Source organism: Delphinapterus leucas, chromosome 3 (genome assembly GCF_059928025.1).
Source record: "Delphinapterus leucas isolate spDelLeu-1000000601 "Yukka" chromosome 3, BTC_Dleu_Yukka2, whole genome shotgun sequence".
In the NCBI taxonomy this organism is placed as follows: Eukaryota; Metazoa; Chordata; class Mammalia; order Artiodactyla; family Monodontidae; genus Delphinapterus; species Delphinapterus leucas.
In genome coordinates, this window is record NC_143131.1 from 55,527,282 (window position 1) to 55,550,030 (window position 22,749).

General features: G+C 39.1%; 1 long non-coding RNA gene across 3 annotated transcripts in view; it reads left to right on the plus strand.

Moving 5' to 3' along the window:
• Positions 1–22,749, plus strand: part of LOC149749564 (uncharacterized) — a 261,984-nt gene that overhangs the window by 185,692 nt on the left and 53,543 nt on the right. For all 3 annotated transcript variants that reach the window (XR_016392662.1, XR_016392664.1, XR_016392663.1), the window contains exon 5: positions 5,769–5,905. This is a non-coding gene — a long non-coding RNA (uncharacterized LOC149749564). The remainder of the gene's footprint in view (positions 1–5,768; positions 5,906–22,749) is intronic.

Here is a 22,749-nt window from a genome sequence, read left to right on the forward strand (position 1 = left end):
CAATCTTTGGTGTTCCTTGGCTTGAAGATTTCCACCTTCATCTTCACAAGACACCCTCCCTGTGTGTGTGTCCAAATTTCTCCTTTAAGGCACCAGTCATATTGGATTAGGAGCCCACCCTACTCCAGTATGACCTCATCTTAACTAATTACAACTGCAACAAACCTGTTTTCCCATTCTGAGATCCTGAGGGTTAGGATTTCAACATATGAATTTGTAGGGGATACAATTCAACCCATAACAAGCTTCAAATAAATAATAGACTATGTAATTCAATGAATATATATTAAATTGTAAGTTGATTCTTCAAGATTAGTGTGACATTTGCTTTTCAACTTCCAGTAACTCCCTCAGGACTCTTGTGTCTTCCTTTACCAAGCAGCAGAAAGAAGAGTTATAATTTGCAGCAAAGCCCTTACTGTCCACCGAATTTCGGTCCAGCCTTTCCCATTACAAGATATTAAAAAGACCTTATTACCAAGTGCTCCTCATTTCAGTCACTGTTTCCCTCACTGTTTCTGTTAATTTTGATAAACATATGAGAGTACATGCTTTGTAAAGGGAAGGGGCAGCCTTCACTGGGAGTCAAGCTTAATCACAGCATATGTATTAAACTGAGCCCAGAGACCTTTTAAGGTTTGCAAATTCTTATGGCGTAATAAGTTAGGAACCTAAAACTCAGCATCGTAAGCTATCTTCCAGACCCTAAAGAATACTGTAAAAGGATACTAAGTTGGAATAGTTATAGGAAATGTCACATTGAGAGACATGGCTGATCAGGACCCCATTAATTGTTGCAAGATGCACAGACTACCAAAATCAGGAATTAGGACGAGAGCCACACAAGAGATGGTGGGAAGGGGACATGTATTAGTAGGTGTGAGAGAGAGGTTCAGTCTAGCAGGCAGAATAATGTAGAGTCTGAGAGGCCTGATAACAGATAGCAGGTGGCATGCAAGGCTGGCACAGCCCTGGGGAGGCCCAACTTGGAGTCACAGAGGTGGGTGGTAAATCTTGGCCTTGGGAAATTCGGGAGCAGATGGTGATCAGAAACACAGGCAAGCAGTTGAAATTTGAGAGGTCAGACCCAAGCCACAATGCTTCTGGTAGGAATTTTCTCTCAGATATGGTGGAGACCCTCCTCAACACTTTAATTTGTCACTCCTCAGTTTTTGGAGGCATTGCTCTTTCTCTGTTGGCATCCTGTCACTCTAATGCTCTTTCTCCCCGATTCTCCTGCTTGTTATTCATTCACTAAAACCCTTCTGCTGTGTGTTTCAGGGAAGGAAAGGTGATCGTCACAGGGGCAGATGCAGTAAAGCAGTGGGGAGAGATGTCCGAGTGGGCTGAGGAGGGGGTGGGAGGTAAGAACTAGAGAGTCTTGCTGTGACAGGAATCGGTTGAACGAGTGGTCTCTGAAAGAGACCGGGCAGTCCTCGGGGTCCTGACTCTTCACCGCCCACACTCACTTTGAAGTCATTTCACTTATATCCTTCCCTTTCAATGCCATCCATACACTGATTACTCCTCAACTTGTACCTTCAAACCTGACTTCTCTCCTAAGCCTCAGACTCATGCTTCCAACTGCTTACTTGAGCTCTGCATTTGTATGTCTCCAACAGAATCCATTCTCTGCAAAGTTGCCAGAGGGATCTTCTAAAACTGTAAAGTAGATCATGCCATTTTCTTACTTAAAGGCTTCCAATGGCTTTCTAAAATACTTAGAATAAAATCCAAATTCCTGGGCTTCCCTGGTGGCGCAGTGGCTGAGAATCTGCCTGCCGATGCAGGGGAAATGGGTTTGAGCCCTGGTCTGGGAAGATCCCACATGCCGGGGAGCAACTAGGCCCATGAGCCACAACTACTGTGAACCTGCACGTCTGGAGCCTGTGCTCCGCAACAAGAGAGGCCGCCATAGTGAGAGGCCAGCGCACCGCGATGATGAGTGGCCCCCACTTGCCGCAACTGGAGAAAGCCCTCGCACAGAAACGAAGACCCAACACAGCCAGAAATTAATTAATTAATTTTAAAAAAATTCCAAATTCCTTTTTGTGGCCCTCAAGGTTCTACATAATTTTCCTCCCTAATCTCACTTCCTATCATTTTCCCGTTCTTTCACTATGCTCCAGCCACACTACCAAATTTATGTCTGCTGGTTGAGCAAGCTCTCTGATTGTGAAGTTGTAGTTCATTTTACCTGGATGATCATCCACCAGATCTTCACTTGATTTCCCCCGTCTCCTCACTCAGGTCCAAGTGGATAGGTCACTGCTTCCTCAGTGGCCTTTTCCAGACACACAATTCAAAGTAGCAAAGTCCATCCACCCACCCAGACACTCTTTGGCGTTATACTGGTTTACTTGTTTCACAGTATGTATTCTTGCTTATTTGTTTACATCTATATTGCCTGTTTTTACTCCCAACCTCCCATCACCAAATAGACCATAACTCAAGAGAATAGAGACCATGGTGGTTTGTGTTTGTTTTTGCTTGTTTGTTTGGCTCAGCATGGCATTTCCAGTACTCAAGATAGCACCAGGTATGTAAATGTTCAATAAGCATTTATTGAATAAGTGACTGGAAATATGCCCAGAATCCAGCCATTTCCTACCACCTCAACTGCTTCTGCTCTGGTATAAGCCACTGTGTTCTCTTGCCTCAGTTACTGAAATAGCCTCCTAATTGATTTCCCTTCTTCTGCTTTTGCCTCCCTCAGTCTGTTCCCAACACAGCAGTCAGAGTGAACTCATTAAAAAGGAGACAAACACTTCCCTGCTCAAAATTCTCCAATAACTTCTCATCTCAGAGTAAAATCCAAAGTCCTCCCTTTATCCAAATCTTTTGCTACCTCTGATTTTATCACTCTTACTCTCTCCCTTCCTCACTGTACTTCATCTATAGTGACCTCCTTGATATCCCCTGAGGACACCAAGCATGTTTCTGCTTCAGAAAGTTTGCACTTGCTGTTCCCTCTGAGTGTAGTTTTCTTCCCCAGACATCCAAATGGCTTGCTCTTCTCTTGCACTTCCTTCAAGTCTTAACTAAAATGTCACGTTATCATCAAGACCCTAACAGTCTACCATAATATAAATATTATATATTACATATATAATTTGTATATATTATATATTTATATGTTATAATATATAATATAATTATAATAATATAGTCAACACCAGGCCTGTCTTGAAAAAAAAGTATCAGTAGAGAGTCAAGCATTTAGCTCAATTTGATCTGTATCAGAAATCCTGGTATCATTTACTTAGCCTTACAAATTATGCTGTTTCAGTTCACAAGTAATGAATTTCAGCTATTCAAGATATTGACTGTATTTTGAGATATCCCTCTTGAGAAAAACCCTTGAAATCATTGAAATGGTGTTTACTGACATCATTAGGGTCATGGAGAAATGATTGTTTTCACTTTCCTCATTTCAAAAACCCTTATGACAAATTTCTCCTTGGCTTCCTCATACTTTAATGGAAAAAAGCAAGGTTTTGATACAAGATGCCTATGTATTTGCTCATGAACCAAAAAGATATATGCTTATTGGCTAGAACATAGTAGTATTCAGTTTTCCTCATTTATTTCAATATTAGATCAAGATCAGGAAATATTCTGCTAACTGTTCTCTTTGCAAACAGTAGGGTTCTAATGCTCAAGTACTTTAGTCTCCTTTAATGTTCACAACAGCATATATAAATGGTGTCCTTTAGTACTGATCCCATACATCTATCTCATGAATTGTATTTAACTCTTTTTTTTTGTATTTAATTCTTTGCTAACTATTTTAAAATGTTATCTTTCTATACCATGACTTTTCAATATTAACATAATAAAAATATGTTGATCATTTCTTCTTCATATATGCTCCACTTATGCTGAGAGATTATTCAAATTCTATACATGAGTGGTTTTAGCCAAATATGAAGCAAAATGTATGCTATCAACTATATAAGCTCTTAAACGATTTATGCTGTTATATTATTAGTATTTTATTATCAATGCTGTAGCTTCTGAAACTGCCAAATTGTCTCTACATTCCCTGGAATCACCAGAGGTTTATGGATCACACTTGAAGAAACACTGTTACCTCGATGGGGAACCAATAAAATTGTATTAAAGATTATTTTTTTAAATATATTTAAAGGAAAGATGAGTAGGGCAAATGAGGAAAGAAAGAGTAATGGTGGGAGGAGGGAAATAGAGAGCATGTTCTTTTATACACTCATTCTCCCAGTCAAATTTGCCAAGGCAGGAAGTGACATCAACAGCAACCAGAGTCCTATGACCAGGGGACCCTACTCCTCCCACCCTCTCCTCCAGAGGGAACATAAGAAATGGAGAACCAAGTCCACTCAGGTCTATGGCCCCAATCTTTCCTTGTTTGAGATTCCTCTCAGAACATGGTACATTCCTCTTCTTTTCTATTGTTGGTAGTTCTCCCATATTGAAACTCTTGGGCAGTGATTTGCACATTTGGGAGGGCTAGAGATTGTCTCCCCCAAATTCATATGTTGAAATCCAATCCCCAATGTGATGGTGTTTGGAAATGGGGCCTTTTGGGTGATTAGGTCATGAGGGTAGAGCCCTCACGAATGGTATTAGTTACCTTATAAAAGAGACCCTAGAGAGCTCCCTGCCCCCTTCTACCATGTGAGGACACAGCAAGAAGATAGCCATCTATGAACCAGGAAGTGATTTCTCACCAGGCACCAAAACTGCTGGAGCCTTGATCTTAGACTTCCAGCCACCAGAACTGTGAGAAATAAATTTCTGTTGTTTATAAGCCATGCAATCTATGATACTTTTCTATGGCAGCCTGGACTAAGGGAGGGAGCAATTGGAGCAGAATGGATACTACCTTTTTGTGCTGCACTAGCTTTTGGTTGTGTGTCTACCCATGGCTGGCCATCCTCACCCCATATCCTAGTGCAGAGTATAGCACTCGCCACGTTAATACAGCTTGACAAGATACTTGACTTTCAAAGTGCTTTCACATTCATTATTTCATCTGGGTGTGGCTAAACTGCCCTGACCAAGCCAAGGAAATTTCCCCCCTGAGCTGGAAAGAGGTTTATTGAAGGTACAGTTCAGTCACAATACCTCCTCCCCTTGAAGGGAAACATTTACAGAGTTGATGAGGTCTCTGCAAGAGCAGGAAGGATACAAGAGCTTTCTACCATCCTATCCTGTCTATGAAATTTAGTTTTTGCTGATAGAAAAGACATGGGAGTTTTTAAGAAATGGGTCAGGATAAAAATGAAGTTTAGGTCATTAAGAAAGGAAGAAACAGTCCTCTCAAAACATGGGTGCAGCTCAGAGATATTTGACTCATCGGAGTGATAAGATTTGCTGACATGGGCTGTGTGCTCCTCAACTTCACAGAGACTTTCAAGTGCCATACTCCACTGAAAACACAAATTCCAGTTCAGGCATGTAGCTTAAGAGATTCTTATGTAACCTTTGCTGCAAAGAGCTAAAATCTTTAATCGTGTTGATGGAATATGTAAGATTTCACTGAACTGAGACATTTGAAGTAACACTTAAGGACATCTGCATTTATGCCCCAGACACCCAGGTTCTAGACGTGGGTTAGGTTTCCTCTTTCTTTATAGGTATCATAGTATCATGGTATAGGTATCATGGGCAAAAGCTGCCTCCTTCCTCCCTCCCTTCCTCCCTTCCTCCCTTTCTTCTTTTCTTCCTTACATCTTTTCCTCCTTTCCTGCCATCCTCACACTCTCTCTCCTCTCTTCTTTCCACAGCTATTTACCACCTATCATGTGGCAAGCTTGATGCTCTACTTCAGAGGTTCTAAGATAATTTGTACATCACTTTGCCTGCCTTAAAGATGCTCATAAACCAACAGAGAGGCATCTGATCCATGTGTTATCAACTCAAGGTGAGTCTTCTCTTGCCAATATATTCCTTTTTGTTTCATTAATACAATTCTGCTTCTTTAAAGGAGATTTAAACACCTGTGAAACCCCATCTTGTTTCACATTCTCAGGGTAAAAAGCACAAATTCAAATTAATGTATGATACAGTTAGTGAACATAAAATATACTTAATTAACGTATTCCACATGTTAATTTGAGCCCTCAGTTGGGATGTAGTTTCTTTATATGCATGAAAACTTGAGTTTTCAATGAAACATTAGTGTTTGTGCGGTGATTCAAGCTACTAACAGGGTTACTGAATGTAGGAAAATACTTCCTACAAAATAGACTCTAGGGAAACATCAAGCCCTGACTCTGTGATCATTACAACACAGCAGAATAATAAGTAACTAAATGTATGTTACTTTTCTTTGAGTGTCATTTAGGTGGGCAAAATAACAAAGTAACTTCAGATCTGGCATATAATTTTCATCAAACTTCAAAATTTGAGACATTTAAAGAAGCAAATTCAGGGTTTCTTGTTCCCTAAATAATGTGAATTCATTTACCTGAACCCCTTCCCCCAAGTACACAAAGTATAACATTATTCAAAAGGTGTAGTTGAGATAACAGTAAAAGTAAGAACAATTCTCAGGTGGCAGGTAATCTGAAAAGCAGAGCACAATCCCATGAGGCACAGCTGAGGCTTCCCTTGGCCGTTAACCCCAGGTGGAAGTGAGTGTGGGGGAAATCGGATGTTAGGACTTTGCTGGTTCAAGTGCCCTAAGAGCTTTTATTTTAAGATCCTCAGGGTAGTAGAATAAATCCTTAAGCCCATGAAGAGAGAACTAGAAACTTTAAAGGGCTGTTCCTGAGTAAAATACAGGACTGAAAATGCTGTGTGCAGTGACACAGGAAGGCAACAGGAAAGTTTATCTGTCTCTGCCTGAGTTCCTGGGCAATTTATATTTTGGGTCTGCTGCAGGCATAGATGTGGGGTTTGAGTTTACACTACCCTCAAGGTCCTCAAGGTTTAGGAATCCTCACAATGAGAAATGAACGCCAATGTGCCCCTGTACCAATGATAATCCTGGGGCACTTGTCAGACACAAAGACCCCACCACTCCAAAGCATACATGCTCCATGACTCCCACCGATGAAGTGCTTCTCAAGTTCAACTTTCACAAGTAAACAATCCAAGATGGGTAAGAAACTAAAGATGGAACAGGTAGCAGCGTTAGAAGATCAATATTTTCACGTTACAGCATATTCTAATGGAGAATATAAAATTATTGTGTTCAAATAATTAAAGGTAATGAAAAGAATCAAAACTGTAAGAAATACACAAGAAACAAATATCAAGAAGATTAAAATAAATCAAATGGAACTTTTAAAATTAAGCAATAACCAAATGGCTTATGGAGCATATTAGAAACAGCTGAAGCAAAAATATTGAACTAGAAGATAGATCTAAGGAAATTAAGTAAAGCTCAATTGAGGAAGATAAATTAAAAATATGAAAGTGAGATTCAGTGACATGAAGAGAGAATGAGAAGGTCTAATATATGTCTACTAAAAGTTCAAGAGGGAAAAGAAGAAGAATAATGAAGAGTCAAATAGTAACAAGAGGATGGCTGAGAATTTTATAAAATTGATGAAAAGCATGAATATTTAGGTCCCAGAATAAAAAGTTTTAAGTAAGATAAATAAAGGAAAAACTACTGACAATAGACCCCCTTGTGGTAACAATAGAGCCAGAGTACAATTGGCTAATATCTTCATATTGCTGAAAAAAATAGCTGGCAACCTAGAATTATAAATCAGACAAACTATCAATCAAGAGTGAAAGCATAATAAAGGCAATTTTAAACAAAATGACATAGAGACTTTACCACCCACATACCCTTGCTAAAGCAATTATTAAAGTATTTACCTCAGATAAAAGAAAATTGGACCCAGAAGGAAGAGAGGTTTCCAAAAGCAATAGTGGGCAAAATAATTGGCAAACATAGGGTAAACCTAAACACATGTTAACAGTATAAAAATGAAAATAATTATGAACAATGTGAGATTCATAAAAACAAGTCAAAATAAAAATCTGAGAAAATGACATGTAAGAGAAGGGGGGCCATCAGAGTTAAAGTTTCTAAAGTCCTTGTAATATTTGGAAATGTGGTAAAATTCTTGATCCACTTTGAACTTTGTTCAGAAGGCATGCATTTTTAAAATCAAACCATAAACCATAACATCATAAAGATTAAGTGTATAATTTCCTAACCAATGAAAGGAAAGAATGAATTAAGGAATATATCAGTCTAATACTTGTTTTGAAAAGAGGGGAAAAAAAGAAAAATATGTGGTATAGAGAGCATAAAATAAAGTGATAGAAATGAAAACTGTCAGGGATAGAATAACTTTAAATGAATTAACCTCATCAATTAAAAGACAAGGATTACCAGATTGGATTAAGGAAACAGAATCCAGCTACTTGATATTTATAAAAGTTGTACTTTGTCTTATTCTTGTTGTATTAGTCTGTTCTGGCTGCCATAACAAAATAGCAGACTGGGTGGCTTAAACAACAGAAATATCTTTTCTCACAGTGCTGGAGGCTGAAACTCCAAGGTTAAAAAGCTGTCAGGTTTTGTTTCTTTTAAGACCTTTCTTCCTGGCTTGTAGATGGCTGCCTTCTTGCTATATCTTCACACGGACTTTTATTGGTGCGTGCATGGAGAGGGAGAGAGAGAGAAGGCTCTGGTGTCTCTTCTCATAAGGACACTAATCCTGTTGGATCAGGGTTCTACCCTCATGACCTCATTTAAACTTAATTACTTCCTTAGAGGCCTTATCTCCAAATACAGACACACTGGGGTTAGGGCTTCAATATATGACTTTTGTGGGGACACAAACATTCAGTCCATAACATTGGTCTTCCATAAGTAGAACACAAGGCGAAGATTCCGATGCTAATTGGAATGTGGTAGGGGACGAACAGAGCAGGAGGGTGAGAGGAAAAAAAGGAAGTAAAGCACTGATGAAAAAGAACGCAGGTGGAGGACCCACAATACCTGATATCGAGATTTACTATAAAGCTACAGTAATCAAGGTAATGTGGTCTTGATAAAAGAATAGACAAACAGGCTAATGAACCAAAATAGAGAGCCCAGAAAGAGATCCACACAAATATATCCAATGGATCTTTGACCAAGGAGAAAAGGCAATTCAGTGGAGAAAGCATAGTCTTCTCAACAAATGGTACTGTATGTCAACAACTGGATATTGACATGCACAGTAAAAACCTGGGTAAGACCTTACACCTTCCTCAAATGATAACTCAAGATGGGTCATAGAGATAAATGTAAAATGCAAAGCTATAAAGCTTCTAGAAGAAAACATGGAAGAAAAATCTGTAAACTTTGGTTTAGAGATGAACTTTTAACTACAACACTAAAACCATGACGGATAAAAGAAAAAAAGTTGATAAGCAGAATTTTATGATGATTAAAACGCTTCTGCTCTAAGATATGGTTAAGAGAATGAAAAGACAAACCACGACAGATAGGTAGGTAGGTAGGTAAGTAGGTAAGTAGGTAGGTAGATAGATAGATAGATAGATAGGTAGGTAGATAGACTTATTATAAGGAATTGGCTCATGGGGCTATGAAGACTGAGATGTCCCAGGATCTTCAGCTGGAGACCAGGAGAGCCAATGGTATAGCTCCAGTCTGAGTCTGAAGGTCAGACTCTACTTAAATTGCTGAAGAAAAAAGGTGAGTTAGCACAAATTATAATGCTGAAAATAAAAGAAGGGACCAGAATTTAGATATAATAGATGTAAAAATTCATAAGTAGACACCTTTGATTCTGGCAGTAATGGAGTAATGAGGATCACAATCATCTTCCCACTGTAAATACATATAAAACAAAATATATGAAGAAGCTGTTCCCAGACATTGGATAACAAGCAGCACTGGGCTCTGATCCTCTAGTGAAGGGATGTGGTGAGGCCCACATTCACCCAGCTCTCTGCCTGAGGGCACTTTCCAGACTAGGACACTTTCCATTCAAACAAGAAGTAGGAACCTATTAGACAGCAATGATAGGCCTGGATGGAGAATGCAATATGGAGTTTGGGGCTGCTGAGGGAGCTGGAATTTATGGGACTAGGGTACCAGGAGGATAGAGTTGTACAGAGGAAGAACCCCCAAAATCTCTATAAGGGTCCTCTGGACTCTTAAGCCGAACAGTAAGCTGTGAATGCACAAAGCAAGACTCAAGGATGCCTGCAGAGAGCAGTTTCTAGGAGACAGTGAAGAGATCAGGGATTCTAAGAGTGACACATTAAAACATTGGTGTTCTGACAAGCCAGAGTGGAGAGACCTCATGAACAACCCAGGCATTCAACTGAAGCTTCAAAAATACTTTGCCTTTAGCAGAGCTGCTCTGGCCCCACAGTAAGGGCTATCTAGACTCTTCCTAAAATGTCTAAAATCAAGCTTCAGTAGGATCAAGCTGATCCACCATAAAATTCTACACTCCTTAAAGAAAGACAATATAAGCCAAACTCTCACAATGGAGCCTCCATAAAGTTGACCATATGATAAAAATTTGTTAGACATATCAAGAAGTTGGAAAATGTGACCCAAACTTGGATAGAAAACAGTCAATAAAAACAGCCATAGATGAGGCAGTTGTTGCAATTAGCACACAAAGGCATTAAAACAATGATTAGAAGTATGTTCAAGGACTTAAAGGAAAAGCTGGCCATAATGAGAGGGTGGGCAGGCAGGCTCAGCAGAAAAGCAAAGACTACAGAAAAGAGCCACACAGAAATTCTAAAACTAAAATGATAGTCTCTAAAGTGTTAAAAAATTGTTAGATGGGCTTAAAAGTAGCTTGAGAACTACAGAAGAGAATATTAGTGAATCTGAAAATAGGTCAATAGAAACTATTCAAATTTAGACATACAGAGGGAAAAAAGTGAAAATAATAAACAAGGCCTTAGTGACATATGGGACAAGAAGAAAATATATGTATCATTAGATACACAGAAAAAAAAAGGAGAGAGTGGGGTGGAAAAAAAATTTTTGAAGAAATAATAACGGGCGTTTCTCTGGTGGCACAATGGTCAAGAATCCGCCTGCCAATGCAGGGCACACAGGTGTGAGCCCTAGTCCGGGAAGATCCCACATGCTGCAGAGCAACTAAGCCTGTGTGCCACAACTACTGAGCCTGCGCTCTAGAGCCCATGAGCCACAACTGCTGAAGCCCCTGCACCTAGAGCCCGTGTTCCGCAACAAGAGAAGCCACCGCAATGAGAAGCCGGCACACCACAACAAAGAGTAGCCCCCGCTCACTGCAACTAGTGAAAGCCTGTGCAGAGCAACGAAGACCCAACGCAGCCAAAAATAAATAAATCTCTTTTTAAAAAAAGAAATAATAAAGAAAAAATTTCCAAATTCAATGAAAATTTTAAACTCACATTTCCGAAAGTCTTTAAAATTTCTAGCAGAATAAACACAAAGAAAACCACACCTAGGCACATCATAATCAAGTGGCTGAAAAGCAAAGGTTAATAGAATATCTTAAAAGCAGGCAGAGGGAAAATGAAGAGAAAAATAATCTTAAAAAAAAAAAAACCTGCTACCATCTCAAGAGAAATAATGTAGAGAAGATAAAAGAAAAACATTTAAAAGTGCTGAAAGGAAAAACATAAAACAAAATACCTATCAACCTAGAATTCTATATCCAGTGAAAATATCCTTTAAGAAAAAGGCAAATAAAGACATTTTAGTATAAAAAAGAGCCGAAAGAATGTGTCAGTGTCACAGCTTCAGCTTCACTACATGAAACATTAAAGGAATTCCATAAAGCTGGTGAGAAATGATACCAGATGGACACTGAGACCTTCATTCAGGGATGAACACAGTGTGCATTCTAAAAGGACACACATACATATTTGAGATAGGCCTGTAACAGAGATGACATTTCAGTTAGCTGGGGAAAGGATGGAACTTCTGCTACAACTGTGATGTTCTATATATAATACTAAGTTACATATGTGCCTCATATTATACATAAACAACTCCAGATGGATTGAAGACTCAAATTTGAAAAACAAAACTTTTAAATTATTAGAATAAAAAGTAATGTCATTGGAATAAGTAGTTGTTTCTTAATTAAGATAGAAAAAAACACAAACAAAAATTTAAGAATGACAAATTTGAACTACATTGTCATTAATAATAAATAAAAACTTTTCATAATAATAAAAGCTTCATTGTGACAAAAAGATGTGTCATATATTGGGAGAAGATACTGGCAACTCATTTATCAGGCAAAGAATAAAGTTTCAGAATACATTTTATTTTATTTTTTTGGAAAACAAATATAATGTTTATTTTTATTTGCTTTTTACATATCTTTAACATCTTTATTGGAGTATAATTGCTTTACAATGTTGTGTTAGTTTCTGCTGTACAACAAAGTGAATCAACTATATGTATACATATATCCCCATATCCCCTCCCACTTGCGTCTCCCTCCCACCCTCCCTATCCCACCCCTCTAGGTGGTCACAAAGCACCGAGCTGATCTGCCTGTGCTATGTGGCTGCTTCCCACTAGCTATCTATTTTACATTTGGTAGTGTACATATGTCAATGCCACTCTCTCACTTCTTCCCACAGAATACATTTTAAAATCAGTAAGAAAAATGCAATGAACCCAATAGAAAAAAATGGTCCATTTTTAGCATGCAATTCACAAAGAGAAAAAAATAATGGCCAGTGAACATAAGGAAAATGTGATCAACCTCACCAGTAGTCAGGAGCAGATAAAGTAAAACAACATTGAGATAGCATTTTAAACTCCCCAAAACATAACATAATAACTAGCCTGATAATACCAAGTACTGGCAAGAATGTGGGGAAACAGGAGGTCTTCCACGTTGCTCTTGGGAGTTTCATTATGACACCCTTCTGGAGAGCAATCTGACAATATGTGTTCAGGTTGAAGATATGTATGCCCTAGGACCCTGTCTTTTCCTTTCTAGATGTCACCTAAAGGGGAGCTCTCAAGCATGAGAACAAAGAGACATGTACAGTGATGTTTTTTGCAGCAATGTTTGTAATAGCAAATGTATAGGGGAATGAATAATAAGTTGGCTTATCTATACACTAAAGTTATATATAGGTGTCTAAATGAATAAATTTGATCTATGCATTTTAACATGGATAAATCTCAAAAACAATATGGAGTGATAAGTCCAAATAGCAAAAGATAGTGATATTCCATACGAAACTTAAAACCCAAAATATTAGACTAGATTCTTTATGTTTACTATATGTATAGAAAAAGTACAAATCCATGCATTAAGAATGGTGTACCAAATTCAGTATGGTGTTTCCTCTAAGGATGGGGGAAACACAGGTGGGGGTAGAGCTCTGGCTATATCCAAAACATTTACTATAAACATTTATTACAAATATAGAAAATAAAATTTTTTAAATGATAGAATCCTTTTAATCTTGGGCCTGTAGGTGTTTGTATATTATTTTCTATATAATTTCTTTGTTTTATTTCAAACATGCTTCCTTTTAAATTTTTTTAAGTATATCGCACATTGAAATTATACAAATTCTAATTTTATAGCTTGATGAATTATTATAAAGGGAACACACCTGTGCATCTGAGGAATACTCTGCTCAGGTTCTTTGCAGAATTCATAGAAGCCCTTAGGAGCAAAGTGAACCCAAATGCCTGACCTCTCAGCTTTGTTTTTCTCTTAGAATATAGCCCCAATATTTTCCACTGGCTGTTTTCTTTTTTATAATTAAAAAAAAAATTTTATTTTATTTCTTTTAGGCTGCGTTGGTCTTTGTTGCTGCATGGGCTTTCTCTAGTCGCGGTGAGCGGGGGCTATTCTATTCTTCGTTGTGGTGTGCGAGCTTCTCATTGTGGTGGCTTCTCTTGTTGCGGAGCGCGTGCTCTAGGTGCACGCGGGCCTCAGTAGTTGTGGCACATGGGCTCAATAGTTATGGCTCATGGGCTTAGTTGCTCTGCGGCATGTGGTATCTTCCCAGACCAGGGCTCAAACCTGTGTCCCCTGCATTGGCAGGCAGATTCTTAACCACTGCGCCACCAGGGAAGACCCTCCACTGGCTGTTTTCTCTGAGATGTCTCCAAATATTTAAAAACTCTTGTCCAGATTTTCTAGTTGTTCTTTCAGATTACCAAGCTCACCCCTCAGCCCAACCAAGGCCATCCCCCACTCACCAATAAAACAAAACTTTTATTCACACGCACGGACACACACACAACAAATCCAATAACTAAAGACACTAAAGGGCATTTTAGAGTCGAAATTTAGTGGGACTTGAGTACTATGATAAATATTATCACAAGCAAAAATAAACTAAAATTTTAGCGTAACGTCAGAGGCATCCATCAGGGAGGAACTGGAAAGCATGAGCAAATAATGTCATTAGTGTAAGGTGCTTGCTGTTTCTGATTGACAAATAAATAGATGGGAAGCACCCTGAATTCTTACCAAAGCACATAAAATGTGTCTGGAAGTAAGTGTTGTCCCTAAAATAATAAGAATCCTGAAAGCCAGGTGAAATGCCAAAGGGCCATTAGCAAATTGAGCATGAAAAATAAGAGACTCACTCAGTTTTACCAGGGACACATAACGTCCAGTTCAAAGACTACATTTCCAGTCACCCTTTCAGCCAAGATGTGGTCACATGACAACATGACAAAGCTCCAGCCAAATGAATGTGAATCAAAGTGATATGCAAAGATTCTGAAACCTGCCCTTTAAGGAAAAGGCCCCTTCTCAGGTGAAGGCAGGAGGTGGAGTAGCTGATTTAGAGTCAAATGGAAGATGAGGGTTGAGGTTGGCAGAGCAAACAATTAGGAGTCAGAGTCCCTGACACCATCACCATTATATTCAGACTGTTAGCGAAAGAGAAATTCACTTCTATTCTGTTTAAGCCATTGTTATTTTGGGATCTTTGTTACAGAAGACAGGCTTGTAAGCTTGGACAGTAATACACTATTCAAATTGTCCACGCTTCTCTAATACGACACCAGATAAGCTGGTGAAAAAAATATGTGAAGGTGACTGTCAAACAAAAATAGAGATAAGGAACAGGACACAATTACCAAATATATTTTAGGGTCAACGCCCATTAGACCGACTCCTTAGTTTTCTCTCATTTTACAGTGATGTTCTGAGGATCTTGTCCCTGTGGCCTGTCCCTGTTCAGTGCTTATTTTCATTGCCAGTATAATTATTTCCATTTTTAACATTTGAATGATAAGGACATTGGAAATTTACTTTTAAGTGTTTTCCTTTTTTCTAGTCAATCTTAGATTTTTTTTTTTTTTTTTTTTTTTGCCCAGGTATGGTACAATGAAGAAACTAGAATCTATTTTTCCCAAGGTACTGGATATTATGACTTGGCTTTGGTTGGTTTGGCAATATTTTTTCCCCAGATACATCCTTTTTACCAGAAAAAGCACTACAATGATTCTTTTCCCTGTGAATGAAAACAAGGAATCCTTTCTACAGCATTTTTTCTGTAATTTTCTGTGAGATTCTAAGTCTGAAGAGGGGCTTCTTTAACTACATTTTGCAAAATTCATGGTCTGTTATTGGCTCCTATTTCTCATTTTTCACTTTATCCAGATTAATCAAAAGATAATGATTTTTTTTTTTTTTGCTAGCAGTCCTGGATTATTTTTGCCAGTTGGCTGAGGAGTTGAGGATATGGAAAACACTATGCAATTAAGATCTGGCTAGAGTCCCCTGTAGGCAAAAGAATCAAAAGATCAGTCCCAAAGTGAAGAGCACATATTGTCATGGAAGATGCTTTCTATCTAGTCTAATGCACTCATCCAGAGTTCAGGCACCTAGAAATTGTCCAAATCTCAGGAGACTCAAAACCCTTGTAAAATTCATCTGGGTTGAGGTGACCCATTTACCACGTGCATGAAGTTTTTCATGCTAGAACATACCTATGAAATGATTTTTTCCTATAAATTATTATCAAACCAAGAACTATATTACTTTTGTAAGCAAGTCAAAAGAAATCATCAATAAATTGAGAAAATTCTCATGCTTAAAAGCCACTGCCCGCATACCCTGAGAAAACCATAATTCAAAAAGAGTCATGTACCACAATGTTCATTGCAGCTCTATTTACAATAGCCAGGACATGGAAGCAACCTGAGTGTCCATCAACAGATGAGTGGATAAAGAAGATGTGGCACATATATACAATGGGATATTACTCAGCCATAAAAAGAAATGAAATTGAGTTATTTATAGCGAGGTGGATGGACCTAGAGACTGTCATACAGAGTGAAGTAAGTCAGAAAGAGGAAAACAAATACCGTATGCTAACACATCTATATGGAATCTAAAAAAAAAAAAAAAAAAACAAAATCTGAAGAACCTAGGGGCAGGACCGGAATAAAGATGCAGACATAGAGAATGGACTTGAGGACATGGGGAAGGGGAAGAGTAAGCTGGGACGAAGTGAGAGAGTGGCACTGACGTATATACACTACCAAATGTAAAATAGATAGCTAGTGGGAAGCAGCTGCATAGCACAAGGAGCTCAGCTCAGTGTTTTGTGTCCACCTAGAGGGGTGGGATAGGGAGGGTGGGAGGGAGACGCAAGAGGGAGGAGATATGGGGATATATGTATATGTATAGCTGATTCACTTTGTTATACAGCAGAAACTAACACACCATTGTAAAGCAATTATACTCCAATAAAGATGTTAAAAAAAAAAAAAGCCAGTGCCCTGTAAATGTCTGTGATTCTTTTTTAATCTTTGTTGAAGTACATGTATAAACATCCTCAATTAGAATAATGCTCCACAACTCTTATAATTATAGAGAAACCACTAACAACATACATGTGTTTGCTTTACCAGGGAAGAGCATTAGAGCTCAAGAATAGAAAATTCTGAGATGAGGGATTTGTGGTAAAAGGAGACTGTGCTTGGGCTACTTATTATACAAACCCTCATCATTTCCTTCCCAACCAGCCCTGCTAGATCTTGGGGCAAAGAATCAAAGCCTTGTTCTCTCATTGGTACAGGCTTCACTTTTAATGATGTCCTCTTTCATTTTTCTTTCTTTATCTTTTGCTTCTTTTCATTAAAAGATTCTTTAGTTTACTAGAGTTTAGTATGAAATCCCATCAATATTATTGCTTCTTTTTTTTTGATGTTAATGATTGATGTGTAAGAAAAATCACCTCCTTGAATTTGAGTTGTGCAGCCAGTACCTTCTGGCCATTTGTTTTCATTGCTGAAATGGAGACAAATGCTGTGGCAAAAATTTTCCCTTCCCTTCAGTTGCTGGCCAAAAATTGCTAAGGCAGCTCTGAACTGAGACAAAGTTTTGAAAAGGAAAAGAACATTCAAGAGCCCAAGCATCCTAGAATTGTATTTTCTTTTAGTCATAGGCCACATTTCAGAACAAATAGAAACACCCCCTTAAGGTTTAATTAATCATTTTCATGGACTTTAATTCTTATTTATATTCTGATGGAGGATGGGAGAGCACATGGTTTACAGTCATACACATTTTCTTTTATTGTCCACAGAGCATTATAACCACGACACAAGACTAGGGAGGCCTTCCTGTGAATTAGGAAGGACACATTTTCCACAGCCATCCATGTGAAGAATCTCAGTCTGAAATAACCCTCCTGTCTTTAAAATCAATCAAGTAATCAGTAGGAATTTACTACGTGCCTTGAGCCACGCTCATCTCTGTAGGGGAAAACACACAATCCTTTGTTCATGAAGGAAGTGAGGAGGAAATATGACACATATTAAAAATAAAAGAAGAATGACAAGTCAAAGAGTCAAAGAGCTGTGTACCCAGAGAGCACTGTTTTGACCCAACTTACTTTTCTTGAATTAGACTCTGGAATGTTGCCATTGGTCTGCTTTAAGGATTTCTAAGAAACAACTTGAATGAAATTCACTACAGTATTTATTGTAAATTTGTTGAAAACATCATTTGCCTTCACTAAATAAATTAGCTAAAAGTTGTTGAAATAACAAACAAGGAGGTAGTGTGATATACAGATAAAAGTGCCAAAGGGGTTAGAGAAAAACAGGGATACACAGGGGAGGCTTCTTAGAAGAGGGAGACCTGAGCTGTGCCTTGAAACCCTGGATGAGTTATGGATAGAAAAAGGGCACTAGAGGAGTCAAGGCCGGAAATATGGTCATTCATGCATTGATTCCATGAGATTTATTAGCACATGCCATAGTATATACCAAGGACTGAAGCTGTCACAACAAAAACGGGCAAAGTGTCTGCCCTCAGGGAGCTTATGTTCTAGTGAAGAAATACAAGATAAGAGTGAGAAGTATTTAACTTTGGCCTTTTCTTTCTTTCCTGGATTTCCTGATCATAAAGTCAGATAGAGCCAGAGATGTTCACATTGCCTAAAGAAAGACTTAGGACTGTTATGGCAGGAAGAGAAGAAAATAAACAGTAAATATTTGCTGTTTTTTTTTTTATTTATTTCTTCCAAGCCAGGAAAATCAGAGGAGAGGCTGGAGGAGAGTGGAGTATAAAAGTCTGTGACATGTACACACACACATGCGCACGCAGAGGAAAGAAAATAGGGTATAGATGAGGTATATCTGTGCTGAAAAGAGAAGGAGAAGTGTGAGGTGGTACCTTGGAGGAGGTCAGTCAGGGAACTGGGGAAAGTCAAGGAGAAAGGAAGCTGTTAACAAAAAGAGAATGCCAGTAACTGCCTGGGGTCAGAAACAGGAGCCAGCCACCGTGGAAGCTGCAGACCTCTGGCCTTTGGACTGGGAGCGCCTGCTGGCCCCGCAGAGGAGGTGATGAAAGGGCACTCCCTAGGCAGCTTCTCGCCTGCATCCTGCTGTGATCATACAACTGAAAGCTGTTTGCCTCTCACTTGAGAACTAGCTGAGACTGTGAACTACTCGGGACACTTTTTAACTCCCTGCCACACTCAAAAGAAGGTGTGAGTTCTGGATCCCTGGAGGAGGGGAGGTGATACAGAAGGGAAGATCCCATCACTAGTCTCTGTTGGGTTGGCTAAAGGGTAGAAGAGCCCATCCTTCTTACCTATGCCTGCACATTTACACAGGTACATGCACACACATGTGTGCAAGTACATACGGCTACAGAAAGGGCTGTTCAACTCAAATACAATTTAACTGTGAGAAATTTTTTGACTCCGCAAAACCTGGAAGTGCATATAGATGAAAAACATAGCTATCTCAATGTTTCCCAAACTTACCTAATCATAAGAATCACGTGTTAAAAATGCCACTTCCCAGGCACCTAGCCTGCAGGGTTAGTGGCTTTGCCCTGGACCTGGGAACCTGTGTTTTTGTCCAGAGTCCTCTGTGAGTCTTCACCAAGTGTAGCCAAAAAGTTGTACATTCTCCCCCATCTAGTGCCCAGCAAGGACCTCACCCATTGGTCTTGGTGCTCCCTCCTGCTGAGCCTGCATTCTCTGCTCCAGGCAGTCCCTACCAATCTCTCAGCGTCGCCATACGAGAGAGGACAAAACCAATCTATCGTCCCAGTGTAATTTATGGGTGATAGACTCATGATGTGAAATTCACATTTTTGAGCTGTTATGCTCAAAAGGCAGTGCGTGTGTTGTCTCCTAAGCCATGCCTTGTGCTGTGGTAAAAGGCACCTTCTTTTGCTGATGGTGACTCTAGTTGTCAAGATCTTGTGGCCATCAGGAACCTACTCTCAGGCATTGACCCTGTGCATCCCTTGATAAAAATGTTGGAACTAATAGTCTAAGGTATGATGTGTTTGAGGCCACAGAGAAGGCTTCACAGCCTGCTCGCCTACAAGGAAACAGGGAATGTGACTGCTATGTGCACAGCTGACTCCTTTGTGGACCCACGCTGTTTGAAAAGGGGCATATTAGCTAGCTAGCCAGTCTTGTAGCTAAAGTGGATAATTAGCCAGTACCCTGCTAGTTTTAGCCTGCCACAGTTTCTACTTCTTTCTCCAGTGAGAGTTTTCACAAAAGTGGGTACTGCTTTCCTAGCCAGTCTAACAAACTGGTTATGGCTCAGCTTTGATGTCAAACTTCCGTTTCAATCTAATTCAGTCGCTTTGCATCTGTGTGACCTTGGGCAAATTTCTTACCCTCTTCTCCTATTTTCCTTTCTGCAAAGTAGAGATGAAGGTAGTACCTAACTCATGGGTTGTTGGTTAGGACTTAACCAAATAATGAATAGAGCACCTAGCCTGGTGCCTGGCAGTCATGTTGTCTCACCATGGGGAATCCCTATCATTCATTATCCCTGGTCAGAAAATCATCCTTGCTGTCAAAACCTGACCATTGATTGTTTATGTGTGTGTAACTTCTTATTCAGGCTGTTTTTTGTTATGTTGTGTTGCCTATATAAAGTTTAGACTGTAGAATATTTCCTAGTTCATTCAATCTGAACACCCTCCTATTATCTCCTTTCCACTGACTCACTATTTCAAACCTTTTCACAGGGTTTATCCTGAATTTGGGAATTGCTTTAGGACATCTAGAAGTGTGCAAATTGTTTTTACCTAGCAAAACCACTAAAACACTAGTAACTACAATGTGGGTTTTCTTCATAGAGCCAAGAAACCAAATTGCTACATATTCAGTCGTTTCCTTGGAAAAGCATTTGTGGAGCCCAAGACTAAATCAGGTGCCTCTAAAAAAATGCTCTCATGACTTTTTTTCAAAGTACTCCACAGGTTGTAATGTTCCACTCATTTGTGTGGTTTTTGGCTTGAGTCATCCATTATTTTTCAATCCCACTTTAAACTTAGCTGGAATGGGCAACAGATCCACTTGTCCCCAGCATCGAGTATAGTACCCAGCACAGAGCAAGTGCTCAGTGAATGTTTGCTAAGTGCCGCAACGCTGCTGGTGTTGATCATATCCCCTAGGATCCTTTTAGTGTTGGTGTGTGTCCCTCCCCTGACTTCTGTGTGCCTTCACTTCTAGTGGCCTGCACCTTGACTTTGAGGGACTCCCCTCAGACATCTAGAGCCTCATTATCAGGATGTTCCAAGAGCTGGAAGGGCCTGGGGCTTTATATCTCCCAGACCCTTCCTTAGCCAGTGGCATAGCCCCTGACTCAAAGGAGACAAACTTTGAGGTGTAAATCATACTCCCAACTCTCTCTACGGGATGGACTTGAAGCCCCACAAGACTTTGCCTGATATCACCCACGGCTGGACTCCTCCTCCTTCCCTCCTCTGCTGCCTGCATTCCCTTGCACGTTTCTCTGCATATCTTCACTAAATCAGTTGCACACAAATCCTTGACAAAGGTCTGCTTCTGGGGAATGCAACCTAAGACATCATGTAAACTGTTTTTAGAAACAAACTGTCCCTGAAAATAGAAAATCTTTGTTCACTTACTATGTCCTTCCAAGGCTTATAAAGATTAAGTTTATGGGGTTCGGTTAGATACTACATAGGAGCCAGAGATTCATCAACAGAATAGGGATACATGCATAGCTCATCTGTGGGTAACAAATGACCGTGTGCAACAAGGGTAGAAGAAAATGGTAAGATGATAGGAGCTTTTTGAGGTAGAAAAGTGACTCTCTATCAAGAGCATCTTCGATTTGCTGATACACAGCACACTTGGGAACACTGCTTTCTTGGCAAATGGGGGTTAAAAAATTTTGACCTGTAGCCAGGTAATGAAAAGAAATGTATATTTTTCTTAGGTGTGTCTAAGCCATTTTAAAAAACCATTTGAAAAGCTGAGCTCTATAAACATGAGAGAAATTGAGTTATTTGTAGTGAGGTGGATGGACCTAGAGTCTGTCATACAGAGTGAAGTAAGTCAGAAAGAGAAAAAATACCATATGCTAACACATATATATGGAATCTAAAAAAAAAAAAAAAAAATGGTTCTGATGAACCTAGGGGCAGGACAGGAATAAAGACACAGACATAGAGAATGGACTTGAGGATACGGGGAGGGGGAAGAGTAAGCTGGGACAAAGTGAGAGAGTGGCATGGACATATATACACTACCAAACATAAAATAGATAGCTAGTGGGAAGCAGCCGCATAGCACAGGGAGATCAGCTTGGTGCTTTGTGACCACCTAGAGGGGTGGGATAGGGAGGGTGGGGAGGGAGACACAAGAGGGAGGGGATATGGGGATATATGTATATGTATAGCTGATTCACTTTGTTATACAGCAGAAACTAACACACCATTGTAAAGCAATTATACTCCAATAAAGATGCTAAAAAAACACAAAACAAACAAAACAAAACAAACAAAAAAATAAAAACAATCTGAAAGGCTAAAAAAAAAAAAAAGAGAGAGAGAGAGAGAAAGTGGCCAAAGAAATTTCAGTTTTGTAACTGTGAAGGCTGCATGCAAAGGAGAATGGGGATATTTGCAAGCTGTCAGAAAAGACCCAGGATGTGCATGAATGTGATTATAAGTATGAATGTTTGCAGGGGATTATGTCCATGTTAAAGTAGTTTATTTTTGACAGCAAAAGGAAAATGTAGAATTTCTTCAATGTGAAGACATTTCAAATAACACCATGTAAGATTTCAGAGGGATAAGGCATGGAGTAAATCAGAATAGTGCTTATTCTCATTACCAGGACAAGAATAAGCAATAAGATCCTTATATATGTGTTTATATATGGATAGGTGTATATATATATATATATATATATATATATATATATATATATATATACTCATTTAAATGAAAATTCCAAATGTAGCCCACTCCCTCAGGCATAGCTAAAATTACTCACTTTTATCTCTTGCACTAGAAAACAAATTTTCTTGGCTTA